Raw genomic sequence first — 13935 nt, 5'->3', positions numbered from 1 at the left:
TATCTGTAAGAGTGTATGATCTTAAAAAAAAAAAAAAAAGAAGTCAAATGTCAAAAGTTAATGTCAACAGCCATGAATTTGTCACACTTCATTTGCTAAACTCAGCTCAAACTATTTTTATTCTAACCAGGTCTTCTAGCATCCACAATCATTGCAGAAAACTTCACCAAAATATTTGTTTCTATATTTTCCTCGTTCTGTAAAGTAAACACTAGAGGAAAAAAAATATTTTCATCGTTCTGTAAAGTAAACACTAGAGGGGAAAAAAAATGCTTACTCCTCAGAGAGCGAAAGTGAGGGGGGAAAGTAGTGTGTTTAGTTCCTCTTCATACATTATTTCAAATGACAGACACAAATTTTTGCCAGATTGCAGTATTACGCTCATCTGGTTCCAAACTTAAGTAGCGTGACTTGTTAAAATTCAGAACATTGTTGAATCAATTCATCTTTCCCATGCAGCCTCAAATCCAGTGTTCACATAGACAAAAATAACAACCCCAAAATGGTCAAGGAAAAATGTTTCCTTAAGATCAAAGCAACGACTCATGAGCCAAAGAAAGCACTCGCCTTAATGATCTGTTGGCCCCATTATTTTTTCTTAAACGTATCAGTAAAGATCTGGCCATAGGGTGAGTTCACCTATGATAGAGTGCTATAATAAAAAGGGAGAGTTTGTACGAAGCCTAAAACAAACAACACTTAAGAGTTTCCCGGGCGAAACATCTACTCCCAGGAAATTCCAGCGAGTTCTGCATGGACTTTCTCATGTGTAGCGGCTGCTCCATCTTATGAGTTTGACAATACATGGGTTGAGTCACCTACTCTTGCAATTTTTCTCTCTCTCTCTCTCTCTCTCTCACTGTCAACTTAGTTTCCAAGAAATAGAGCATTTCAATTAGTAAGACATATTTAAAATACAAGGTCGATGATCTTTAGAGTGCTGTACTTCACTTTTTTTGCCTTTATTCAACATGGTGTTGTGCTCTTGACACGTGACATCCCTCTGGTCCTCATTGTTTTTGACTTTGCGTAGGTGTCTTGTGGTTAGTCAGGGAAACACAGCCTCCAGACATGAGCTCCAAAAACACCATTCCTGAGACTCACTGATGCCAGAATGAGCCCGAGGCTACGGCCGCCCAGACTCAACCACGCATGCAAAAAAACTCACCAATTTACTAACACTTGACAAGACAAGAAATGATATGGGACTGCTAGCCCACATTAAGGATGCTTGTACACTCTGTTGGAGCGCCTGATAGAAAGGAATGCATAAGACTTTTGGTAAGAGACAAGTTAGTTTGAAATCAAGTGAATTGGACCCACCTACTGGAGTCAAATATGACATTCTCTCAAATTTGGTGACAAAAAGAGCATCACACTAAAAAATGTTGTGTTAAAAACAACCCAAGTTGGGTTGAAAATGGACAAACCCAGCGATTGGATTGTTTTAACCCAGTGGTTGGGTTAAATGTTTTCCCAATGTGCTGGGCAGTTTTATTTAACTCAACTATTGTTTTAAAATGCTATATGGCTGGCTTAAAATGAACCCCAAATAGGTTGGAAATTAAAAATCAGACACATAATTACTAGAGGCAACAATCATGGGACCTTCGAACGTTGTTGTAGACAGTGGGGTACCTTGGGGTCAAAAAGGTTGGGAACTGCTGATCTAGAGGAAATCAGATCACTTTCTGTTCTCAGCAAAATCTCAAAACACCTTAAAGGGACAGTTCACTGAAAAATGAAAATTCTGTCATGTTTTACCCTCAAATTGCTCCTAATCTGTATGAATTTCTTTATATACACACAAATACACATACATACATACATACATACATACACATATACATATATATATATATATATATATATATATATATACATATATATATATATATATATATATATATATATATATATATATATGTGTATGTATGTATGTATGTGTATTTGTGTATATATATATATATATATATATATATATATATATATATATATATATATATATATATATATATATATGTACCTGTATATAAAACTATGGAAGTATAGGCAATATTTATCCAACACTGGGTTAAAATTGGGTTGTTTTTAACCGAGTGTTTTTAAGAGTGCATATTCTTCAAAATATCTTCTTTTGTGTTCAGCATAAGAAAGAAACTCATACAGGTTAGGGTGAGTAAACGATGCCAGAATTTTCATTTTTGGCCAAACTATCCCTTTAAGAGTTGGTGCTGCCCGAATTCAGACTTGGACACGGACCATTTCCATATTAATCTGAGTGTGTTAAAAGGCCAATGTATCATTTTAATGGCAGGACTGTTGTTCAAAGCATAGAAAGACAGAAACAAAGTTTGGAAACTGGCAGAGGCAATTTTCTGCAACGCACATCCAAGCGAGGCTGACTAGGAAACGGAGTGCACCGCAATCTAATCACAGATCATTAGCAGATTAATGAGAGGTCTGATTAAGCTGATCCCCGGTTCTGATCCTCGTATGACAAAATAAAAAGACAAAATTTGTAGAAAACTTTCAAAGAGCAGGGTAGACATGTTCACTATAAACTCTAATGAACTCCAGAGTTTTGACGTCTGACGTTTGTGCCTGTTTTCTCAACACACAAGCACAAATTATGTGGGTGTTTTATTCTGACAGCACCATGGGAATTGGCAGAACTAAAGTGATCCCGCCTTAGTTTGTATTCACAAAGTTGATCCCACTGAAGTGAACGTCGCTTTGTAGTCAGTCTTTGAATTAAGGACTTGAAATGCAACGTGCCCGATGAATGCAGATGACTGGGTGACACTGCTAATGATCTACCACGTGTCCCTGCTGAAGAGCTGAGCCAGGTGCTCAACAGACTGCTGCACTTTGTGCTGGATGTGCCAGTTTCTTTCACAGGAGTTGACTTAGCATGTTAGTGATGAGGACAAGGGAAAGGAGAAGCTAAGAGGTGAGATGGAGGTGGAAACATGCAATGATAGAAAGAGAAAGAGGGACAGAGATCAATGAAAACATCAAGAGTGTTTGCAAGGTTAGAGCAGATGGTCTCGCAAAACAACTTTGGATGAGACCAAAACAATGCTTTAAAAAGGATTATAGCAGACAAAACAAGACTGTTTTCATTTAAGAGCTGAAGAGAAAAGTTGAGTTGTTTAAAAAATAAAAAAAATCACCTGATGGGGTCATTGCGATGGTGTTGCTAGTCGACTCAAATTTATTTGTATAGCGCTTTTCACAATGTGTGTGTGTGTGTGTGTGTGTATTATATATTATGTGTGTATACTGTGTGTGTATTGTGAAAAGTGCTATATAACACACACACAGTACTGTGCAAAAATCTTAGGCATGTCAGTATTTTAACCCCCCCAAAAAAGGTTTTAAGCCAGTTATTTATATATTTTGCTGTAGTGTGTCAATAGGAAATATCCGTTCACATTTCCAAACATTCATTTTGCCATCAATTGTAATAATCCAGTGGGATTTTTGAATACACAGTAAGACTAATAACAGCCAGTGCTCCACATGGAGATCAGAGCTCACCATCATCAAATCTGTCTGTGATTACATGAAGAAACAGATGAAACTGAGACAAAGCAAATCTAGAAGAACTGTGGCCGTGTCTCCAAGAGATTTTAAGAAACCTGCCTCCAAAGCTACCTGAAAAATGATGCCCAAGAGTACCTGGACAAGAGCTGTTTTAAATGCAAAGGGTGGTCACACAAAATATTGTTTTGATTTAGTTGATATAAGTTAATGGATAAATAAAATCTATTTATAACAGTACTTTTTAAAAACATCCTCACTTTACAGCATTTTTACACAAGTGCCTAAAACTCCTCACAGTACTGTATCTTTGCAGGCAGGTTTCTTCAAGCATCTTAGAGACACGGCCACAGTTCTCCTGGATTTAGTTTGTCTCAGTTTCATCTGTTTCTTCATGTAATCACAGACGGATTCGATGATGGTGAGATCAGATCACTGTGTGGAGCACCGGCTGTTGTCAGACTCCTTGTGTATTCAAAAATCTCACTGGATTATTACAATTAATGGCAAAATGAATGTTTGGAAATGTCAACGGATTTTTCCTATTGAGACACTACAGCAAAAGATATAAATAACTGGCTTAAAACCTTTTTGGGGGGGTATATTATACACACAGTACTTTTGCACAGTACTGTGTGTATAATATATATATATATATATATATATATATATATATATACATTACAAACGTATATATATATGTATATATATATATATATATATATGTATATATATATATATATATATATGTATATATATATATACATTAAAAACATTACAAATCTTAGTGGTTCCAAACTTTTGCACAGTACTGTGTGTATAATATATATATATATATATATATATACTGTGTACTGTGTATAATATATATATATATATATATATATATATAGTACTGTGTGTATAATATATATATATATATATATATATATATATATATATATATATATATAGTACTGTGTGTATAATATATATATATATATATATATATATATATATATATATATATATATATATATATATATATATATATATATATATATATATATATATATATATATATATATATATTATACACACAGTACTATATATATATATATATATATATATATTATACACAGTACACAGTATATATATATATATATATATATATATATATATATATATATTATACACACAGTACTATATATATATATATATATATATATATATATATATATATATATATATATATATATATATATATATACACAGTACACAGTATATATATATATATATATATATATATATATATATATATATATATATATATATATATATATATATATATTATACACACAGTACTGTGCAAAAGTTTGGAACCACTAAGATTTGTAATGTTTTTAAAAGAAGTTTCGTCTGCTCACCAAGGCTACATTTATTTAATTAAAAATACAGTAAAAACAGTAATATTGTGAAATATTATTACAATTTAAAATAACTGTTTTCTATTTGAATATATTTCACAAAGTAATTTATTCCTGTGATGCAAAGCTGAATTTTCAACATCGTTACTCCAGTCTTCAGTGTCACATGATCCTTCAGAAATCATTCTAATATGCTGATCTGCTGCTCAAGAAACATTTAATGTGTACAATTGTACAAAATATTTGTGGACAATATTTTTTTTCAGGATTATTTGATGAATAGAAAGTTCAAAAGAACAGTGTTTATCTGAAATCTAATCTTTTGTAACATTATAAATGTCTTTACTGCCACTTTTGATTGATTTAATGCATCCTTGCTGAATAAAAGTATTAATATCTTTAATTTCTTTTCAAAAAAATAAAAATAAAAATTCTTACTGACCCCAAACTTTTGAACGGTAGTGTATAATGCTACAGAAGCTTTGTATTTCAGATAAATGCTGTTCTTTTGAACTTTCTATTCATCAAGGAATCCTGAAAAAAAAAACTACACAACTGTTTTCAACATTGAAAATAATCATAAGTGTTTATTGAGCAGCAGATCAGCATATTAGAATGATTTCTGAAGGATCATGTGACACTGAAGACTGAAGTAATGATGCTGAAAATTCAGCTCTGCAAATATATTTAAATAGTACACAGTCATTTTAAATTGTAATAATATTTCACAATATTACTGTTTTTTTTTTGTTTTTTTTTTACTGTATTTTTAATTAAATAAACGTAGCCTTGGTGAGCAGATGAAACTTCTTTTAAAAACATTAAAAATCTTAGTGGTTCCAAACTTTTGGAATATACTGTATATATATCGAACTGCTACAGTACAGATTACAATCTAATACCATCATTATAGCATTTATGGAAATTCCCCGAAAATCAAACACACTTTACTTTTGCTTTACTGTTTTACATGGTTAATGGTTTGACTCTCTGTAGTAAACCATTCTTGTCCCCAAAAGGTTTTATTTTTTTTTCTCTCTGCAGTTGTCACACCTCATTAAATAATTGTTTTCCCCATGTTTTACAGTATTAATGGTTACAATTATCAGTCATAATAAGCTTTAGATTAAACTGTGGCACTTTTATAGTTCTATGACTAATAGTCTGAATTAGGCAAGCTTTCCACCCACTCCAGTGTCAATGCTCCGCCCCTCCCTGCATGTTCATTTGTGCTACAGTCGCTAATGGAATAGGGTGGCGTGATGAAGAGATGACACAGCTAATAAACCACTGCTCCAACACGCTCCCAAAAAGGCACTTCAATGCCATTGGCACGCAGCTTGATTTTAGCGGGGTGGTTTCAGGGCATTTCAATGTCTGGTTGGAGGTCTGTTCGGCATGCTTGAGGGCTAGCCTGATTAGCATGAGGAGACGTGATGGTTGGACCTTCAGAGAGAAACTCTCAGTGCAAATGACACAATCACAAAAACAAAACACAAAACAGATGGGCAATCAGACATGTTCAGCCATGCATATCAGTCCACTGATTCTGTTCTTGGTGTTAAAACCTTTGGTCCAGAACGAAGTAGGTTCTGAAAGACAATAGCTATGTTTCCATCCAAAGTTGTGAATTTAACGTACGCGCAAAATTGGAATATTGCATAAAACATTTGCTAATAAAGCATTGATTCATTCAAACGAGACAAAGAGAACAAAATCGTAATTTCTTTATAAACTGCCGCTAAATATCACTAAGAAAAATATAAGTTGCGGCAGTAGGAGAAGCCACTGTAGCTTCACAGCATGCAGACAAAACGCAATAAACATGGTCATGTTATCTTGCTTTCAGAGAAGGATGCCTGCGGTTTGGGAATGCAGTCATGTAAGACAGTTCTGGAATGTAATTATACTGAACCATTTTGACGACAGACTTTGGCTCAGGTATTTCAGAATGACCAAAACAACACTTCAGATGCTCTGCAACGACATCGGTCCAGTCCAGTTATGTCGTCCCATCGTGCAAAAGTCACGAAGTAAATGTGTTTTAATCGTAGTTTATGTGTATGTTTTCTTTTCGGATAAAAAATGTATGCGCTTCAATCGAGTGAATTTTATGTGCATCTTGGCATTTCCATCCGCTGTTTTTTTTATGCAATATCCCAAAATGCGCACTAGAAAAATAGGTGGATGGAAACATAGCTTGTGGAAAGTGATGAAATTTTAATGTTTAGCACAATTAGCACCCACAAACAACATCCTGATTGTGTCTCATTTCAAAAATTGCGCCCTCCGGAGGGCGCAAATGACAACTATGACATAAGGTCATAGTTGTCGACTGCGTAGATCATCAAGGCTGCCTAATTTCAGAAAAGTAACTACTATTAAAATTGACTATTATTCATTGTGAAGCTTAAATTATTGTAATTTTTTCTTAAGGCGGGTGCACACTGTGCGATTTTGGCCACGATTTGGTCATCTGAGACACATTTTGAGAATCCTAAAATATTCCTATAATCCTAGGCAAAAATCTGTAGTCTTTGATTGCTAGTTTGACATGTTCACCGACAGCCGATTAATGACCATTGCGATCAAATTTTACCTCTGACGAAATTCTGGCAGTGTGCCTTCTCCTACGACAAACGTCAAATTGTGTTTGTTTTTCAAGATAAGCAGTGATCTAAATTAACGCTAGAGATTTTTATTGTTAGCAACCATTTCAGTCCCGCGTGTAATGCAGCTCACAGTCAACGAATGTGTGTGGGTTGATGATGTAAAACTCCGGACAAGTTTTCAAGCGCATCCCTTTTTAGCGCGTCTTGACTGTTGTACAGTCTGACATATAGGACAGCTGAGATCCTACAGTGTGAGATGAGGATCATGTTCGTACAGTCTGACAAGCAACAATCCTAAAGGACTATCATAAATCGCACAGTGTGCACCCAGCTTTACTTTAGAATGTAATGGTTACATTTCTGAAATGAGGAAGCCTCGAATATGCAGCCAACAAATGCGACCTCTGGAGGACGCAGTCTTCATAATGCACTTTTAACCCTTTAAGCCCTGAAGGCATATTTTGAGTTGTTTATTCTGAGTGACATACACAACAATAAAGACTCATAACTCCAAAACTATAGCATCAAAAGGTAGGTATTGTTTGATAGAGAACTACATTTTTAGAGAAAAATGCTCAGCTCAAGACAGATTATTACATTATTTGTTGTTAAAGCCCCCCTACATGTGAGCTGCATCTGGATCAAATGTTGTGGTGATAGTATAAAGTAATCAAAAGTTACAGCATTTGGAATCAAGAAAGCCTTTTTATTCATCCCTTGACGCCCCCTAATGGGCATTTTTAAAATCATTCCTAGGAATATCTCATGATTAACACAAGGGATTATGTTCATTTTGGACTCATTTCAATCGGGAGCATTCATTGTAAGTAATGATGTGCCATTTTTACGATATATGCATGTTTCATGAAGTTATAAGAGAAAACGCCATGTGAAAGCTACATTTAATTTTAGCACCTGTGCACCTGTAGGGTTTTATGTGTCGTAATTCTGTGAGGAATATCTTGTGATCGACGCATTGGATTATGTTGATTTTGGACTCATTTTAATTGTGAGAATCTGCTGTAAATAACAATCTGTGCATGTTTCTTGATGTTACGAGCAAAACCTGACATAAATGCAGCATCCATATATTATTTAATGACATGACACATGGCTATCTGAGCTGTATGATGTTTTTGACACATTGCAGTACATAATACAAAAAAAGTATTTCATAAATTATTTGCTGATTGTTTTTATTTTTATTTTTTATCACTACTTAAGATTTAATCAAATTGTAAACTACAATTCATTGTAAAGTTCAGACTCTACGCTTTCAAATGACACCTATTTTGTGTTGATCAAGGCACTAGTTTTGAAAAATATGATTTTTTTTTTTTTTGTAGCTATAGGTGGCGCCTGTGAGTGGTAAACTGCAGTTTAAAGAGACTACTCAGCATTCTTTAAGAGTTGATAAGCATTAAAAAGATAGCATTTAAAATGATACCTATTTTATGTTATGTCAGAGGTTCCTTAGTAATTTGATTAAAAACATTTTTGCGGGGGGGAGGTGTACTGCTGGCGGTTCACTTTGGGCTTAAAGGGTTAATAACCGAAAACACTCTAAGATCACGGCATGAGCTTTGCATCACAAGAACCACTGACAATGGGCCTAATTCAGTAATAATAGCATGAATTATTCGTATTTGTACTCAAAGGAGAGCTTCTCATGAAAAAAGTCCACCTAATTCACAAAATGTGTGTATGCGCATGAATTTGTTCTTAACCTCGTTCTAACTTTAATGAATGTGCAGTATTCTAAATGATCGACCACGTGCCTGAGGTTAGTCATTTGCATAAAACACACCCAAACCATGTCCATATATGGGTGCTCTGCACACCCTTTCCTCTGGTCACTCTCAGCAAACATGACACTCTCTAAAGACTCTTGCTTGAAAGCACATGCAACAAGATCCTCAAGCAATTGCAAGTGTAGCAACCCCAAAACAAGTGCAAACACAATGAACAGCTTTTATACAGGCCGAGATTACAGAACTAAATGAGACCCAATGTCTTCAGATAAAGTAAATATCTAGCTAGAATGTTCAAATCTAGTCTTTCACTAATAATATTGCCATTGTGTTCATGTCCCTACATGTCCTCCTAATGACTTCTACCAGACCACAGCTTAAGAGGAGGCGAGGGAGGTGTCCCAGCGGCCAGCCACAAAACAAATTGATTATATAAATGCTGGCCTGCCTGCAGGTGTCTGCACTTTTCCCCACAGGCAATCTCCTAATGGCTGAGGATCTGGTGTGTCATCGGCGTGATGGCGCACAGGCAGGGAAGCCCCTGTTAACCATCACTACATTTATATCCCCTACCCATCACTGAGATTGCAGCCGGCTGTCAGATTGGAACCACCCCCATGGCTAGTCTCTTGTACAGTAAACATCTCTGAGGTTCTGATAGTAAAGCAGTGGGATACCGCAGACCAGGTGGGTCATTTATGTCCTTTATTTCTACCTGGTGTTTATTTCGGTGGGATGAAGCAGCAGGAGTGTTTTGAAAGGAATAGTTTCACCCAAAAATTAAAATTATGTTGTTCCACACCAACATGACTTACCTTTTTCGATAGAACACAAAAGGTGATGCTTCACAGAATGTTTGTGCTGTGCTTTTCCATGTACAAACAACACCATAAAATAAATCATATTGCTTGTGAACTATATTTATATTTCAAGCCACCTTAAGTCACATTATATCTTTGTGTGGAGCATTACGTAATCAGATAACTTTTTGATGTAAGGAGTAAAGTAACGCATTACATGTAACATGCATTACATACTCAGATTACTTTTTTCTGTTATGAGTAATGCATTACAAGTAACATGCATTAGGCAATCACATTACTTTTTTGTTGTTAATGCAAATTACATTCCAATAGCAATAATACATTTATTTACAGTCAAAAAGTTACTGCAGATGACGTAAAATAAATAAATAAATAAAAAAATAACAGGCACAGTAATAGTATAAATTGTAGTTGTAATAGTATAATTGTAGTGATGCATGATGTCCACTATAGTGGACAGATGATTAATCAAAATTTCCTCCAAATCCAAAAACAATACTTGGAAAATTTAACTGTGATATCATTATTAGATATTGCTCGATGCTCCAACATTTATTTTTTTTACCTGCAAGAGTCTCCTAAGATGGAATGGATGGATATTCCGGAGCAACTTGGCATTTCTGACTGTCCATTGGCCTCTTGGTTTGGAGGGGGAAAAGAAAAAATCGACATACAATGGCTTGCCTCTTGGTGGCAATGTATAGGATGATGCACTAGTAGTATGTTTCATGAGATGGTTACATAAGCAACAAACAACTGAAAAAGTGGGCCGTCCAAGTGCATGATGGGATATCATGTTATACAGAGTGAAAGGAGAGAAGGAGGCTTGGTAATGAGGGAGAGCGAGAGGGATATGGGGGTTGCCGGGGAGAGTTATTGGAGCTAAGCTAAAAAGATCCAGGAAGTGCAATGGAGAGAGGCCGCATGTCAGCCAGCGAGCCCCAGGGTAGAGCACCTGAACGCAGCACACTCCCGTACTAATGAGTGCTTGCCTCTCTGAGCCCACCAGGGACCTCCCCTGCTCAGTGCACAGGCCTCTGCCAGACACACGCTCCACATCTCCCTACACACTACAAACACTTTTATAAATATCAGCCAGCGCTCTCCGACTGCACTGCTGAAAATAAATCAGACAGACCAATGCCAGCGCACCTTCATTAAGATTCAACACCAGCCAACAGTGTCGTAAAGCTTTAAAGTTTTCTTTATTTCTCTCGACTTTTTGCAAGATTACGCTTTGGTGTCGGGCAAGTCAGATGAACGCCTGATTCTGTATAATTACAAGCAAATTACATTCATTACCATAATTTACATCTCATCACCAATCCAATTATTAGTTGCCCTGACCTCTGCTGAAAGATTTTTTTTTTTTAAACAATCAAACATGAGGGAAGAGTTCTCATTCCCCCTTCTCTTACATCAAAGAAGAACAATCAATGCAAATTCGGCAAGACGAAAACTCTGAATGTCCGTGATTATATGCTTCGGCAGCCGAACTCAAGGGCCATCGCGGCGCTACTGCAGCTGTGATTTTTTGTTATTGTTGGAGTAATACGCTCATCTCAGTTCTTCTGGAATTCCTTTTTTTTTTTTTTTGGGAAGTCATCAAGAACAGCTCTGACTATTTATCTATCATCAATATAAGACAGCGAGAAAGACTGATGAGGAGAGCTGGTTATCTGTAATCAAGCTGGTCATTGAGGGGAAACTCTGTGATTCAGAGTCTTAGAGGAGATTTGGAAACAAAATAAGTCATATCAGTACTCTTGCTATGATAAATGGGAAGGTGATAATGTCCTGCTATGTGCTGTATATATATATACAGTACTGTACAAAAGTCTTAGGCACGTCAGTATTTTAACCCCCCAAAAAAGGTTTTAAGCCAGTTATTTATATATTTTGCTGTAGTGTGTCAATAGGAAATATCCGTTCACATTTCCAAACATTCATTTTGCCATTAATTGTAATAATCCAGTGACGTGCCTAAGACTTTTGCACAGTACTATATATATATATATATATATATATCTATATATATATATATATATATATATATATATATATATATATATATATATATATATATATATATATATATATATATATATATATATGCAAGCAGCAGTTATCGGGGTTCAAACGATTTAAGGCCTTTAAGTACATGCGTAAAAAGGTATTATGTTTTATTTAGCAATGTCCCTCATTTATCAAACAATTGTATGCCATAAAACTGTGCGTACACTCGTTTCCATGCAAAATTCGCCATTTATCAATATATTTATCAATAGGTTTTCTTTTTGTTTTGTTTTTTCAGGGATTTTGCTTTGTACGTGCAAATGGCAACATCAAAAGAACATTAGCCCTCTACCGCATAGTGTTGCCATATGGCAACATACTCTTTGTGTTCATTTCCTTGCCACCATCTCTTTCAAAGAACATTCTATTTTTTTTTTTTTTTTTGGTAATATAAGACCTTAGTTTAGCCAATGATGTGCTTTAGTTAAGTAACATCACATGCAAATTTTTTCCTGTGACGCGATATCTGACAGACTGCTGTCTCTTGTCAGTACTTGCTGAAAGCAAACTAAAACGTCATTAACAAACAAGCACCCGCCCATGTCACATTCACAAAAAAAATGTTAACATCATCTCAGGTAAGGTATGATGACATATTCACCACTCAAAAAAGTTTTTATGAAATTAGTTTTTGGTAAATCGAGAAAATGTCTGTGTTGCCATATGGCAACACTGCGCAATAATGGAATGACATTATTATAATAGGTTAGATAGCTAGCAAAGCTCAGCTGCAGTCTGTTAAGCTATAACAATAAAAACATTAATGCTAGTGATATAATGTTGATTAGTCGTATGTTAAGGACTGCCATGGCATTTGTATTATGGATTAAATCACAATAGAGATCTGCCACCACAGCCAGTATACTGGCCCAGACCAGCCACTGGCCTACCATGGTGTCTCAGAAAGGCAGGTGCAAGTGGCTGTAAGTGTATTGTTAGGGTGAAGAGCACCAAATGTGATGTGTACATGTGTCTCACCTCTGACAAAAATGCTTTTTGAAGTTTCGTACAGAAAAAAAGGTGAAGTTTCAAGGATTATGTGGGGTTCATGATCATAACCTTCCTCTCATAAGGTTGCGTAATGTTGAATTTTCATGAACTGCAATGTTTTTGGTTTTATGGCAATGTTTTATGATACATGATGAACAGTATTAGATTTGTTTTTAACTGTCTACATTTGCAATTTAAATAATATTTGTGAAAAATGTAATGAAATGTAAAGAATATAAAACATTATTCAGCAAAAGAGAATAGAAAAGCACAAGATTTTGGAAAATAAGAATAAGGTATTGTTTATAATTACTGCTAAAGCATATAGCACCAATTGATTCAATACAAACAACATTTTAACTGGTTTGTGTCTGGATTTTGCTAACCAAGTACTCTAGTTGATAGAACTTTGTAAACCACATGGAAGATATCCACATGATCTCTGGGAGAATATTTGCAATGTGTATCTTGCTGTAAATCTGTACAAAAACCCACACACACAAATATTTCTAGAAGAATTCAATTCCTGCTGGCAGCATTCACATGATGCTGGGGAATTCACAAGCTGGATGAGCTCAACTCCAGACCTCCCTCTGTGGCAGCTTAGAAAACACAACAATAAATACAATCAATGGTTTAAACAGACAAAAGAAGAGCCTGGCAACATGGGAACACATTCACCTGTTGTACTATTAGTGTGGAAAGCAAATAGGGCTGAAATAGAGGCCGT

The 13935-nt window shown here is 35.3% G+C and overlaps 1 protein-coding gene across 6 annotated transcripts in view; it reads right to left on the bottom strand.

Moving 5' to 3' along the window:
• The window catches only part of pard3aa (par-3 family cell polarity regulator alpha, a), a 560621-nt gene that overhangs the window by 355010 nt on the left and 191676 nt on the right, over window positions 1–13935 (bottom strand). The window lies entirely within an intron of this gene.

Source organism: Chanodichthys erythropterus, chromosome 23 (assembly GCF_024489055.1).
Source record: "Chanodichthys erythropterus isolate Z2021 chromosome 23, ASM2448905v1, whole genome shotgun sequence".
NCBI lineage: Eukaryota > Metazoa > Chordata > Actinopteri > Cypriniformes > Xenocyprididae > Chanodichthys > Chanodichthys erythropterus.
This window is presented reverse-complemented; position numbering and strand designations above follow the sequence as displayed.